The 14691-nt window shown below is 43.2% G+C and overlaps 2 pseudogenes; both read right to left on the bottom strand.

Annotated features, from left to right (window-relative positions):
- Nucleotides 1-2955: 2955 nt before the first annotated feature.
- On the bottom strand, nucleotides 2956-3290 carry LOC140685992 (transcription initiation factor TFIID subunit 13 pseudogene; annotated as a pseudogene).
- A 73-nt stretch (nucleotides 3291-3363) lies between these two features.
- On the bottom strand, nucleotides 3364-4455 carry LOC140685991 (adaptin ear-binding coat-associated protein 1 pseudogene; annotated as a pseudogene).
- Nucleotides 4456-14691: the final 10236 nt, after the last annotated feature.

Raw genomic sequence — 14691 nt, 5'->3', positions numbered from 1 at the left:
TTTTGAATTAGAGTTCCCTCCAGATTATATACCCAAGAGTAGGATTGCAGAATCATATGGTAACTCTAGTTTCTTAAGGAACCTCCATACTGTTCTTCATAATGGCTGCACCAAACTACATTCCCACCAGCAGGAGGGTTCCCTTTTCTCCACACCGTCTCCAGCATTTATCATTTGTGGACTTTTTAATGATGGCCATTCTGACCACTGTGAAGTGATATCTCATTGTAGTTTTGATTTGCATTTCTCTAATAATTAGTGATACTGAACACTTTTTCATGTGCCTATTGGCCATTTGTATGTCTTTTTTGGAGAAATGTCAATTTAGGTCTTCTGCCTATGTTTTGATTGGTTTGTTTGTTTTTTTTTTTTTGATATTAAGCTGTATGAGCTATTTGTATATTTTGGAAACTAAGCCCTTGTCAGTAGCATGGTTTGCAAATATTTTCTCCCAGTCTGTAGGTATATCTTTCAATCTGCTTGTGTCATCTTCAGTTTTTTTCATCAGCACCTTATGATTTTTGGATTATAGGTCTTTTGCCTCCTTAGGTAGTTTTATTCCTAAATAGTTTATTCATTTTGATGCAATGGTAAATGGGATTGTTCCCTTAATTTCTCTTTTGATATTTTGTTGTTAATGTATAGAAATTCAACAGATTTCTGTATCTTAATTTTTTATCCTGCAACTCTACCAAATTACTTGCTGAGCCCTAGTAGTTCTCTGGCAGTGTCTTTAAGATTTTCTGTGTATAGGATCATGTCACCCGCAAACAGTGACTGTTTTACTTCTTTTCCAATTTGGATCCATTTTATTTCTTTTTCTCCTCTGATTGCTGTGGCTAGGACTTCCAAAACTATGTTGAACAAAAGTGATGAGAGTGGGCATCCTTGTCTTGTGCCTGGTCTTAGAGGAAATGCTTTCAGCTTCTCACCATTGAGTATGATGTTAGCTGTGGGTGTGTCATATATGGCCTCTATTATGTTGAGGTATATTCCCTCTAAGCCCACTTTCTGGAGAGTTTTTATCATAAGTGGATGTTGAATTTTATCAAAAGCTTTTTCTGCACCTGTTGAGATGATCATATGTTTTTATGCATCAGTTTGTTACTGTGCTGTATCCCACTGATAGACTTGCAGATATTGAAAAGTCCTTGCATCCCTGGGGTGAACCCAATGTGATCATGGTGTGTGAGCTTTTTAATGAATTATTGGAGTCAATTTGCTAGTGTCTTGTTGAGGCTTTTTGCATCTGTGTTCACAGTGGTACTGGCCTGTAATTTTCTTTTTCTGTGATATCTTTGGTTTTGGAATCAGGGTGATGGTGGTCTCATAGAATATGTTTGGAAGTGTTCCTTCCTCTGCAATTTTTTGGAATAGTTTCAAGAGGATGGGCATTAACTCTTCTCTAAATGTTTGGTAGAGTTCCCCTGTGACGCCATCTGGTCCTGGACCTTTGTTTGTTGGGAGTTTTTGAATTACTGATTCAGTTGAAGCACTGGTAATTAATCTCTTCATATTTTCTAATTCTTCTAGGTTCAGTCTTGGGAGATTGTGCCTTTCCATTTTATTGGTGTAAAGTTGTTTATAGTAGCCTCTTATGATCTTTTGTATTTCTGTGCAGTCAGTTGTAACTTCTTTTTTTTTTTTTTTCATTTGATTTTATTGATTTGGGCCCTCTCCCTTTTTCCCTTGATGAATCTGGCTAAAAGCTTATCAATTTTGTTTATCTTTTCAAAGAGCCAGCTTTTAGTTTCATTGATCTTTTAAAATTATTTTTAGTCTCTATTTCATTTATTTCTGCTCGAATCTTTATCATTTCTTTTCTTCTACTAACTTTGGGTTTTGATTGTTCCTCCTTCTCTAGTTGCTTTGCGTGTAAGGTTAGATTGTTGATTTGAGATTTTTCTTATTTCCTGAGGTAGGATTGTATTGCTATAAACTTCCTCTTAGAACTGCTTTTGCTGCCTCCCATAGGTTTTGGATCATTGTGTTTTTATTTTCATTTGTCTGTAGGTATTTTTAGATTTCCTCTTTGATTTCTTCAGTGATCCATTGGTTGTTTAGTAGCATATTATTTAGCCTCCATGTGTTTGTGTTTTTTTGCATTCTTTTCTTTCCTTTTCTTTTTTTTAAATTTTATTTTATTGAGTTATAGTCAGTTTACAATGTTATGTCAATGCAGTTTTTTTTTCTTATAGTTGATTTCTAGCTTCATAGCGTTGTGGTCAGAAAAGATGCTTGATATGATTTCAGTTTTCTTAAATTTACCAAGGCTTGCTTTGTGGCCCAGCATGTGATCTAGCCTAGAGAATGTTCCATGTGCACTTGAGAAGAATGTGTATTCTGCTGCTTTTGAATGGAATGCTTTATAAATATCAATTAAGTCTATTTGGCCTAATATATTTTTTCAGGCCTGTGTTTCCTTATTGAGAAACCATTTATCTTTTGAGACAGATAAACATTCTTACAAAATACTGTATTCTTATATCATCTTTTACTTAAGAAAACACAAACTAGTTCACTGTCTTTAATAATCTGTTAGATTTCTGTTGTCTAGAAATGGGAATACATGAAACACATGTTTCAGCTATCATACAGTCCAAGGTGACATTTAGATTTCACATGTTAAGCAGTTTTAGTACAGCCTACAATGGCACAAAGACATGTAATACATCTTTCAGATAGTCAAAAGGACCTGTGTGGTTTGCAAGATACTTTAACTTTTGTGTGGTCATTAAAACCTAATAAGTAATTTAGTAATTACTAATAAGTAATAAGTAATTTAAATGTGATAGGCACTTAAAATATCATTCTAAAATCAAAAGACATGAAAATCTTGTGTTTCTCCATCTTTTATTTACATGGTTAGATATCAGCACTTTACTGTAGAAAATATTCAGTTGCTATATATGGTTGTCCCAGAAAATAATGAAGCTTCAGAAATTATTAAAGATGTCAAGATCCATAGGAGCTGTCATCAAATGCTTTTCTAGTTTGTTTCAATTCTTCATTCATAGTAAGTAAGACTTAGTAGCAAACTTCCTGGATCCTTTCAAATCAAGAAGTTGCTATCTTCAATTCGCACTTGACCCTGTCTTCCAATTTACATTGCCTTGAGTCATTCCAGTGATGGACACTATGACAAGGTCCTCAGGAATATCCACTGGCTCAGTACAAGGATTATGATCATCCCCAAACCCATACATCATACAATGTAAGAGTCTCTTTCTTTTATCAGGTCTACCTTCTGTACCTCCTCCATTTTCTTCCTCAAGGGTGGGGTTTTCTTCCCTGTCTTCTCAAGGGCATTTTTATTCTTCAAGTCTGTCTTTGATGTCCTGCCAGTGCTATTCAGACCTGGTCTCAGTTGGATAGCTGTGGTGCCAGGTTTGGAACAGAGCTGGGTGCAGTGCCAAAGTCTCCTCAGGTCATTGCTCAGAGACTGGAGCTGCTGTCATGACTGGAACAGGAGAATCTCACCTAAAAGGAAATCTGCATCACTGCTTCCAAGGTTAGATTTGGAATGGGTAGTGGGGCGACCTGACTATTGATGGCAATCTTGGAGGATGGGGGGGTGGGATAGTGACTTTGCCTCCAGGTGGGTTAGGAGTAAACTTAGGCCCCCCAGTCTCTTACAGTCCTGCACTTAGAAACACACCATCTTTTGGTGGTAATGTTCCCATTACTTTACTTGATGATCTGTCCTTCCTTGAAGCCCAGATTCAGTTTGGGGTGAGTGTCCATTTCCTGAGATTCTCTGGATGTCTCAGATATCTGCTTTACCCACTTGAAGTAGTTTTGCAAAGACACCACCCTGATCTATGAAGCAAATGCCAGTGAAAGCACTATGTCCAGTGTCATCCTGGAGCGAAATTATAAAAGAGAACCTGGAATCTGTCGCGTCTCCTCAGCCAGGATATTGTTCTACTGGTGCCTGGGCAGAGAGCTCCCCTGATACTTAATACTCAAGTTAATATAGACAGTCTTTCCCTTTAAAGTGATTTGGATGTGAACAGTCTAAGCAGGCTGCAATACATTTAGCCTGTAGCCACCACTGGAGACCTGCGGCAGAGTCTGGTAGACACTGACGTCCAACTTCATGTGCAGGACTAGGCTCCTACTCCTTCCGGGCTGGTATCTTGGCTTTGCTCTCCATGCCTATTAAGTTTCCTTTAATCTCTAAATTCTTCCCTGCTTGCTTTTCCCTTATAATTTATTTGTTGAAGGAACTATTTCTTAGAGTCCATTTTTTTTAATGCATCCTCATGGTGTTAATAGATTCCTGTAACTTTCACATGTCCTATAAATAGTTAGTTTGATTTATAGCAGGGTTTCTCCAAGTGTGGTCCCTTGACCAACAGCATTCACATCACCTGGGAATTTATAGGAGGTGCTAATCCCTACCCACCTAGAGAGGCTGGCCATCAAGGTCACCGTCTTGGTGAAGCCTAGCATCCCATTTTTGTGAAGTCACCATTGAAGTGGAAAGGTCAAAACAGCAGGCAAGGGAAGGGGTGAAATATTGGGTGAGACAGTGGCTGGTCTCTTGATGGGTTGCAGGTATTTCTAGAATTTTTTTCCTATTAATTAAAATTTTGATTTTTTTCCATAATGTCGGAGCAAATGGAATGGAATGGTGGGCTTGTGGTTAAACAGTTAGCTGATTCAAGGGACTTTGAAAACTCTGTGATTACTATATGATTAAATGGCCCAATGTGCCCTGCCTTTCTTGGAGAGATGAGGGGACAGTATTCACTCTCCCTCAATGCTTAGGCCATCACATTTTGACACTGTCTAGAAGGTAAGGTAGCTCAGATATGGCAGACCCTCCTCTGGAGTTTTAGGTCATATACATACTCCGTAGCCAAGGGCACCTGGTTTAGAAATAGCCCTGGCTGGGCCCTTCACCTGCAGCAACAGCTTGTTCGTTTCCAGTAGAGAGTAAAAGCCAGGCCTGTTTTGCCAGAAGAGACCCTTCTGATTCTAGTGAAAAGGGTCAGCCCAGGACTGGCTGTCCTGGCAGGCGATCAGGAGCTAAACAGTTGAGCAAGGACCAAGGCGGAACTTCACTTTCATGAACTCATAAGAGTAAACACAACCCACCTACCAAGTTGTGAAGTGAAACTTTGTTTTCCAAGGCCCCAGTGAACGTGATCTAAGACACTACCTTAAGCCCATCTTGATACTCCTTTGTAAAAAAAAAAGGAAAGGATAGGCTGTATGCATTAGTTACCACTTATAGAACTGAACCCCAAAAGAGATTGTATATAGATTTTATTTTATTATTTTTAATACATGTGTTAATTAATTAAATAATTATTGACGTATAGTCCATTTACAATATTGTATTAGTTTCAACTGTACAACCTGGTGATTCAATACTTTAATAGATTATACTCCATTTAATGTGTATATATTTTATTTTTACTTTTAAAGTGTTTTTTATTTTTTAAAAAGTTTATTATTGTTGTTTTTAATGGAGGTACTGGGGATTGAACCCATGACCTTGTGCATGCTAAGCATGTGCTCTACCACTGAGCTATATCCCTTCCCCCAAATGTGTATACATTTTAAAAAGTGAATTAAAAAAAGAAAAGGAGCACTTAGATTACCAGAATAATGAAACGTGACCACAACTTGTTAGAATGTTCCTGCATATTTTTTTTTGAGGGGGTAGGTAATTAGGTTCATTTATTTATTTTATTTTTTAAATGGAGGTACTGGGGATTGAACCCAGGACCTCATGCATACTACCACTGAGCTATACCTTCCCCGCTGGAATGTTCCTACATATTATCACAATGATATTGGAAATTCATTTTTCATTGGAAATAACCCTAACTCTCTATTTTGGAAAAGAAGTAGTTTTAAATAGAGCTATGTCTGCAAAAGAAACATACCCACTGACCTAGGGTCAATGGTGGGGCAGAGTGAAGTAGGATGCACAGACTGGAACTTACTTATCCATTTTACTCTTGATGGGTATTTGGGTTGTTTCCATGTTTGAGCACTTACAAACAATGCTATGTAAACACTCTTATTCATGTGCCCCAGTACACACATAAAAGGTGAAACTGCTTGGTCATCCAGGAGGTGTATTTCCTTCTCTATTAAACATTGCCTCATTGTTTTTGCAGAGTGGTTGTACCAGTTTACACTCCCACCAGCAGGATGGGTTCCCTTGGTTGGATTCGATTGCACCCCCTTAGGAAGTAGTGGGGAGATACATCTTGGAAAAAATGAGGAAACCAGGCAAAGGAAGGTTTTTGGGTGCTAATCCAAGGATTTCAGACTATTTGACTGCCCTGGGAAACCAGTGATGATTTTGAAACAGGTAACAAAATGCAAATGAGGTTTTAGGAAGCTGAGTTTAAAGCTCTCAGTTGGTTTGTGTTGGAGGAGAGAGTAGAGACAGTGGTGGGGTTGGCTTAGGCCAACAGCAGGATGTAAGCTCACAGGAGAGGAAAACATCTACGGGAAGAAGGTGAAAAGGGGGAACTGAGCAAATGCCAGGGAACAGAGACCCAGCGCATCCCAGATCTACCAATTCTTGTCTTTAAATAATCTAGTTAGACTATTGCACACTACTGGTGGGGGTGTGAAATTCCACAACCCTTCTGGAAAGTGCCTTGGTGTTCTTTAGCAAAGATGAAGGTGTACATACCTAATGATACAGAAGTCCCCAAATTTACCAAAACAGCCAAACAGAATCACCCCCATAGAATGGATTTCAAGAAGGAAAGAATTGCCAACAATGTCAAATGTAACAGAGAGGTCCCTCAAGAAAAGACCTGAGAAGCATCCACAGACTTTGGCAATTAGGAGTCTGATGATAAGATTTGCTAGAGAAATGTTTGTGACGCTGTGGGGGTAGAACCTGGAACACAGTGATTTGAGGGGAGAACAGATAGTAGCAAAAGGAGACTGAGTGTAGAACATGTTGTCAGGATGGTTGGCTGAGCACAGACTCGGCACACGGAAACATTAGCCTGTGATAAAGGTAGTATTTCAAACCAATGAGTAGAGGGTACAAAACTTGACAACTGGTGATGTAACACTTGGGAAAAATAATGATGTTAAATCCTTTTATCATATACCAAATTAAAGTCCCGATGGATTGAATAGTTAAATATGAAAAACAAAACCAGAAAAGAACTAGAAGAAAATGCTAAGTGTACATAAACTTGAGGATAATTAAAGCATTTCTGAGATCGACAATAAACCTAGAAACCTTAAAGAAAAGTATGGGTAATTTGACTTCCTTAAAATTCATACACATACTAAACCCTTCTGTAAGGAAAAGAAGAAAAAGGAAAGACCATAAATAAAAATAAATGACAAATGACAAACAGAAAAATGTTTATAATATATGAGAAAGAATTCTTTTAAATAAATATGAAAGTAGAAATACACCAATTTAAACATGGATGTGACTATCAATGCACAAAAATGCAATTGTTCAAAACCAAATGAAAAAGAGTTCAACCTGAATAGGAATCAAAAACTCTAGTTCAAGGTGATGAACTGAACTCTGACATTTACTTCTCTTTTCTCCCTCAATCCCACTGAAATGACACTTTTTTTTTTAATGAAAGAAAAGGGAAAAATTCCAAAGCAAATTTGGAATACAAGGAAGGGAGTACAGTGGATTCTTTGGGACCTGACACCCAGATCTCTCCTCTCCAGTCCCACCGCGGTCATGTGGTTCACGTGGGACTGTCGCCTTCTTAGAGAGCTGGCTTCCAGGCCACGGCTGAATGGCTTGGGAACAGTCAGGGGAAGGTACGCCTCTCACCACTCCACCCACTTTGGGTTCCATTTTATGGAAAAAACACACAATTGTCAGTTGGAGAACCAAATATAACTTTACTAACTGGTAAAGATTTAAAAACCCTGTGGTAGATCCTTGGATTTGGAGAGATTGGAAAGACAAAAACTTTATTTCCCAGTATCCCTTGCCGCCTGAGTTCTGGGTGTAAGTTGAGTTCCACCAGTTAACTACACTCATCACGTTTGTTGAGGAACCTACTTCCAGACATGGAGAAAAGAGGGAGTCACCTGAGAAGTAAGCAGAGTGGGAAACCCTGAGGCTCTGAGACAGCAGGCATTGTGACAGTCAGTGGTAATCGGGGAGTTTCAGGCTCTGCGTCCCCTTCCCCCCACCCCGCCTGTCCTTTGTTCACCCACATCGGTTGTCCTTCTCCAGCAAGGCAGAATGGCATTCAGAGTAAATAAGAACTCCCGACCAACAGGAACTTTGGAATAATAAATGTTTGTTGTTTTAAGCCAAAAAAAAAAAAAAGAATAAAAAGTAACTCACCGTAGCTGCAGTGGTGGACAGCTAAGGTGGCATTAGAGGAGCATGCAGTGCACCAGCCAATTCTCAGTGGACACTGGACACTAAGAGGAAAGCATTTTGCTGCCAGAGCAATTCCCACCCTATTTCCTCCATCAGGAAAGGATCCTCAGCCTGCAAACCTGTCCCCCTTGTGCATCCTGGAGGGAAAGCTGCTCATCCCATACCTTCCTGTCTGTCCCCTCAGCAACCCAGGAAAAAGACCACCCTCAAACTCCAGTATGAAGTGAAAAACAAAAAGGAAAATAAAAAAGCAAAATAATCTGGATTAACATCCAAATGATTTAAACAAAACCAGGGAAGGTAGAAACCAAAGCGTTTCACTTGAATGCCTGGCAGCAATGAGACAGGAAGGAAGCGGGCAGGACACAGCCATTAAAAGACTGGCACGGCAGCTAGCACCAAGATGGGGGAACGTTCAACTCCCAGGAGACCTTGAGGCCCAAGACGGCGGGAGATTTGCCTTCCAGTAGACCTTGAGCTTCATTACACTCTCGTTGTAATATATTAGCATGGGAAATGGCATTCCCACAGGCACCATGACAGTTTGGAGGCTGACCATGGAAAGTCAAAAAGTGGGCGGTGGCCCAGTTCCTGGGAATCCCCGCCCCTTCCTCCCACTTGTTAGCATATGAAGCCACTGAGCCCACAAAAACTAGTGACTAGTAACAGCGGGCCTCACGGCCTCTCACTCTCTCACCTTCGGACACGGCCTGCACTCTGTCTATGGAGTGTACCCACATTTACTTTAAACTGAACACCCACCCCAACACCTCGTGGTCTCTCTGACCTTCAGAGATGGCCTCCACTTGGTCTATGGAGTGTGTGTCTCTCTGAATAAATCTACTTTTACTCAAGTATGGCTTGCTCTTGAGTTCTTTCCTGCCTAAAGCCAAGGACCCACACTTGATGGAGTGCATCCCAGGGACACAGCTAACCTCTAGGGCCCCATTTTTTCTGTATCAGTAATGTCCCAACTGATCCTTCCACCTGCGCTACGATCTACCCTGAAGCCATTATTCCATTCTTGCACAAAGTCCCATTCTGCATTCCTTTGAGTTCAGACACATTTCCTGATGTTCATGCCTCTTTAGAATGGTCCCCCCAAAGCTTTTTGTCCCCAAACTTGCCCTGTGCCAGGGAAACCACCCCCATGTTCCCAGGACACAGTTCTTCATTTTTACGGCTCTTCCCTCTGCCTCAACTACCCCCTTGGTAATTCTGCTGTTCCAAATCCTGTGCCTACCCCCACCTTCTCTGCCCATCTGAATGCCACTTCCTCCATGATGTGTTTCTTTAACCCACAGGGCCTGGGTTAAGGTCTGGCCCTTAGAAGGTGAACGATGACCATCTGTGGAATGAATTAATTTGCCAAATGCACGTGGTTCCTCTTTTACTGACTGCCTCCCTCCCTTCTTGCTTCTTTATGGGGCCTCACACTCTTGTGCTCGTGAATTTGTCTCATCTCTGACCTGCTGGAAACTCCTTGAGGCGTGGGACTGTGCCTTCTGGCCTAGGCTGTCCCGATCTGCCTAAGACTAAGGACTTTCCTGGGTCACAGGACTTTCAGTGCTCAAACCAGAGAAGTCTCAGGCAGCCTGGGGTGAGCTGGTCACTGAAGTCTCGCAAGTCTTTCACTCTATGGGTTATGGAGAGAAACTACGGTTAATGTGATGGCTCAACCGTGGCCTCCAAATCAGATTTTCTGCCTGTCTGCTGCAGGCGGGCCCTCGGTCTGAGGGTGTGGCTCTTCCACTGAGGGAAAACTCCGCACGATCTAGGAAGAAGGTGGGTTTTCAAGCCAGAAGATTAATTTCCTACCTGAAAGGGAAGTAAACCCTGAAATACAGGTCAAAAGACACAGAAAATCCACAGAAGGGCCTGCGGAAGCAGGGGCGTGGAGTTCATTTTTCAGTGGGGCTTCACCCCAGCTCTTTCTCCTATTTCTATGAGTCCAGACAAGTGTTACATTCTCTGAGCCTTAGTTTCTACATTTGCAAGGCTGGGGATGAAAATGCTCTCTTGGCAGGCCTGTTGAGAGAGTTAAATAAGAGAAGGTGTGTGTAACACCAAGCCCACCGCTTGGTGTCTGGAGGAGCTGACACTGCCAGGGGCTCCCAGCATGCTCCTCTCCCCACCCCGGGCCCCGAACTCCCACTTCCTTTCCCCTCCGCTCACTGTCCCTTCTCTCCTCCCTCCAGACTTCCTGTTTTCCACTTATGTTCCCCCATCGTATCTTTCCTATTTACAAAAAAGGAATTAATAACATGAGGGTGAAAAATCAGCACAAAACTTCAAGAAGTCACAGAGTACACAACATTTTTCTTGCAGAGTTTGGTTTGGTCCTTGGTTTTCTGTGTCCTTCTCTGAAGGAGCAGGCATTGGGGTTTGCAGAGCTGGGGCGGCAGTGGGATGTGGAATGCCCTCTTTAATCTCCGGCCTATGGAGAGAAGAGGCAAAGGGGGCGACATCTTTGCCGAGGACTGCCTGTTTCAAGGAGCGGATTCTCCCTGGGTAAATGCTCAGCTGGCTCACTGTACTTGGACAAGCTAAGCCAGCGAGTAATAAACCTCCCTGGGACGTGCTGATTAGATAAGCCAATGAGAGTTGTGGAAGACACGGACACGAGATTAAAAAACATAAAACGAATGTTACTTTTTACAGCGCCTATGAGCAGACAAGACTCTTCGGTTCTAAAACAGCTGATTGGTGGGGCAATAGAGGAGGCACTATGTTAATCGCAGAAGGAGAAAAAAAGGAGTGGTGGGTGGGTTCCCACTGAAAGGTCCACCCTAAAGGGATTGGATTCAAGGGCCCTGGAGCAGCCAGGCCACTGCACTGGGGGTGAGTAGAGTGGATTTTAAATATATGGAGTTACAGCGTGGCTGTCGGTTCCGGTCTGGGGATGTGGGTGAGCACACTGAGCAGCCCAGGCAGGACTCCCCAGCCCACTGAGAGTCAGGGGAGAATTTTATTGCTTTTTGCTAAATATCTATACAAGACTTGGAGGGCAAAGATAAGGGACAATCTAATTGTTTAAATTGATCTATAATATTTCAACATAGGAGAGGACCCATAAGAGAATGACCGGTTTGTCCTGTAGTAGTGTCACTTTTCTGTGCTCCCCTGTCCCCGCCTCCAGAGAGGAGCGGGTGTGCGTGTGGGGCATCCGGGCAAGGTGCGACTTCGCCCGGAGCTGAGAGCACACCTGGTTATGTTCTCTGCCTGGGGTGGGTGGTGTCTAACTACCCCTCTTCAATCCATGCTTTTCACAGTGGTTGGTCCTGTGCCTGCTTCACGCTGCTTCCAGTTCAATAAGGGTTATTTACAGCATCTTCTTAGGGGCTTCTGAAAGTCCAGGACTTACATTAAAAATCCCCACTTCAGCTAAGCTTTCCAGTCCGAGGGAGGCACCCTTTTCCCAAGGATCTGCTTCTCGGGCTCTTGAGGGGATGAGAGGAAGGGGACGTGTGAGCAGCCAGGGAGCCCAGCCACATCTCTCTCCCTAGAAGGGACAGGCTGCACAGTTCTTGTGTTAGCAGGGCCCCTGGAGATCAGGTGGCTTTCCAAGGAAAGTGGCATCCGGCCCTTGATGCAATTCTGACTTAGAAACCCAGCGCCCTTAGCTCTACAGACTTCCGTCCCTGAGAAAGTGTGTTTTGCCCTCTCTCCAAGCAGGCCTCCTGGAATTTGGAACTGAGCCGTGAGCTCATGAGCAGAGGCGTTTTCTCAGGAGTACCCTGAAGATCCACCAACTATGCTCTTTCTCCTTCTCACCCCACAACTTATTTTGGATGTCTCAGTCTAAGGAGAGTCATCTTTCCCCATGAATTGCAGGCACTCAGTTAAGTGGCTTGTTGCTCGACTGAGTGTCGGCCCAACTCTGGCTTCAGTCAAATTCACTTAACCAGAAAGGCAGTAATCAAGTACTTAGACTTCATAGTGGAGACCCTCAAACATCTCTTTTACCTCCCTCCTCTGTGAACAGGGATGGTGGCCATGCCAGCATGGGAGATAACTTTGTCACAAGAAACTGTGCGTTCTTCAATGTTAACATTCCCCAAACCAGAATCAGCTGGTCCTGGGTTTCCTTTTCTCAGCCTTCATCTGTAGAAAAGATTGCTTCTTGAGCTACTTGGGATCCACTTTCCTGCCTGAAGAATTGGGCTCTGTGCTTCTGTTGGTTTATTATCTCAGGAGTACATGACTGGGGTTATTTTATACAATCTCGAGACCAGGAGCCCTTGAAGGCTCTCTTAATCAAAAATGAATTCAGCTCGGTTGGAGGCCCAGTAAGTCATGCAGTACTCATTTCTGGTGTCATAGGTCGTAAACGGGGTCTGACTCGCCCTCCTCTTGTGTTTTGGCCTTCCTCTCCTTGATCCAGAACAAGGGCGGCCCTAACAGAGAAACAGAAAAGGACCATCCACACCTCCTTCATCTCTGCCCCTATCCTCCTCGGTCTGGGCACCTGGCAGCATCATTTTATATCAGACTCCCTAGATCATGGGCTCTCTCTCTAGAAGGAGTCATTTCAACTCAGCCAGATCTTGTTACTCACCGGCTTGATGCTGAGAACAGTGTTTTCAGCACACAAATGGCCCAGGGCTGCCTCACGTCGGGTAATCCCTCTGGGCTAGCATTTCAGTTAGCAGCCATTCCAGTGCCTACTGTGTACTTGCAAAGTGCTTTGCCGGGCTGAGGGGGCAGGAGGAAGATAAACAGCACATGGAGCCCTGCCATCAGAGAGCTTACAATATAGCGGGAGAGGCAAGGTATGTGCGTTTCAATTAACAACTGAAGATAACATTTTGTAACTATTCCGATCAACAAGCATGACTCATCGGATAAAATCAGACAGCCACTGGAGTTTTGCCTCTTGCTGCTCTTTTAAATGTATTCTGCCGGGCTGGATCTTGGTCTGTCACTGGATGGCATTTAGACAAGTCACGTGACTGTTCGGCTCACAAGAGTCTCAGTCTCATTTCAGTAACTGCAATGTCCATCCCAATAATAATTCAAACTTCAATCTCGACTTCAGATTGAAGGCCTCTTCCCATCCCAGCTTGGTGTGGCTGCAGAAGCCTGTGGCAGTTGGCGGTCTGGATGGGAGTTTTGGCGTTCACTCTTACTTACTCACTTATTTAGCTACCAGTGGTCTGCAACCCCCTTCAGGGCTGTTGTCTGGGGAGAGAGAAAAGGTGAGGAGAGGGAAATGCTCTCTATACATTTGTGATCACCAGCCTCTCCGGGCTCCTCCGGGGAACATGCTGAGTCTTTTACACATCCCTGGAGACCGCTCAAAGGCCAACCTTTTCCAGCCCCCTCAAAATCCAGCCCCCTGCCGAACATTCCCAGCTCTCACCTCCTTCCTCCTGGAGAAAGTCTCTGTGGCCAGGCAGGGGTTTTCTCTGCTTCTGTGCCCACCCGTCTCCTCTTCCCTTCCTTTTCTTCCCCATCTTGGGTGAAGCGCCCCTCCCGCCCTGGTCCTGGCTCAGCCTTTCCCCTCTGTTCGGCACCACGAATCCCCCCAAAGCCGGTCAGCAGAACGGCGTGACCTGCCAGGGTCTGGAGGCTGAGTCCTTTCTGGGTGGGGCGAGTCTTTCTTGTGGCTCGTTCACTGCAGCTCCTGGTAAATCATCTCTGCAGTTAACATGACTCTGAGCAAGCAAAAACGGACACTTTTATGATTAAAATTCTTTACTTGTTATTTCTTGTGATAAAATGGACATGATATAAAATCTACCATTTTAACCATTTTTGAGTGTATCATTCAATGGCATTAAGGAAGCACCTTCACTCTGTTGTACAATCATCACCACCCTCCACTTCCAGAACTTTTTCATCAGCCCCAGCAGAAACTCTGTACCCATTTTTATTTATTTATTTTTAATATTATTATTTATTTATTTTTAATGTCTATTTATTTTTATTTTTTATTTTGGGGGGGAGGTAATTAGGTTTACTTACTTATTTATTTTTAGGGGGGGTACAGGGGTTGCACCCAGGGCCTTGTGCGTGCTGAGCAGGTGCTCTACCGCTTGAGTTATGCCCTCCCCGCTACTCTGTGCCCATTTAACACCAACTCCCCGTTCCTTCTGCCCCCAGCCCCAGATAATCACTGTTCTACTTTCTGCTTCTATGAATCTGGTTATTCTCGACAGCTCATATAAGTGGAGTCGTACAAGTATTTGTCCTTTTGTGCCTGGCTTATTGCACTTAGCACAATGCTCTCAGGTTTCACCCATGTTTTAGCACGTGTCAGGCTTTTCCTCCTTTTTAAGGCTGAATAAGATTCCCCTGTGTGGACAGGTCACACTTCGTCTGTGTATTCA

Source organism: Vicugna pacos, chromosome 15, assembly GCF_048564905.1.
Source record: "Vicugna pacos chromosome 15, VicPac4, whole genome shotgun sequence".
NCBI lineage: Eukaryota > Metazoa > Chordata > Mammalia > Artiodactyla > Camelidae > Vicugna > Vicugna pacos.
This window is presented reverse-complemented; position numbering and strand designations above follow the sequence as displayed.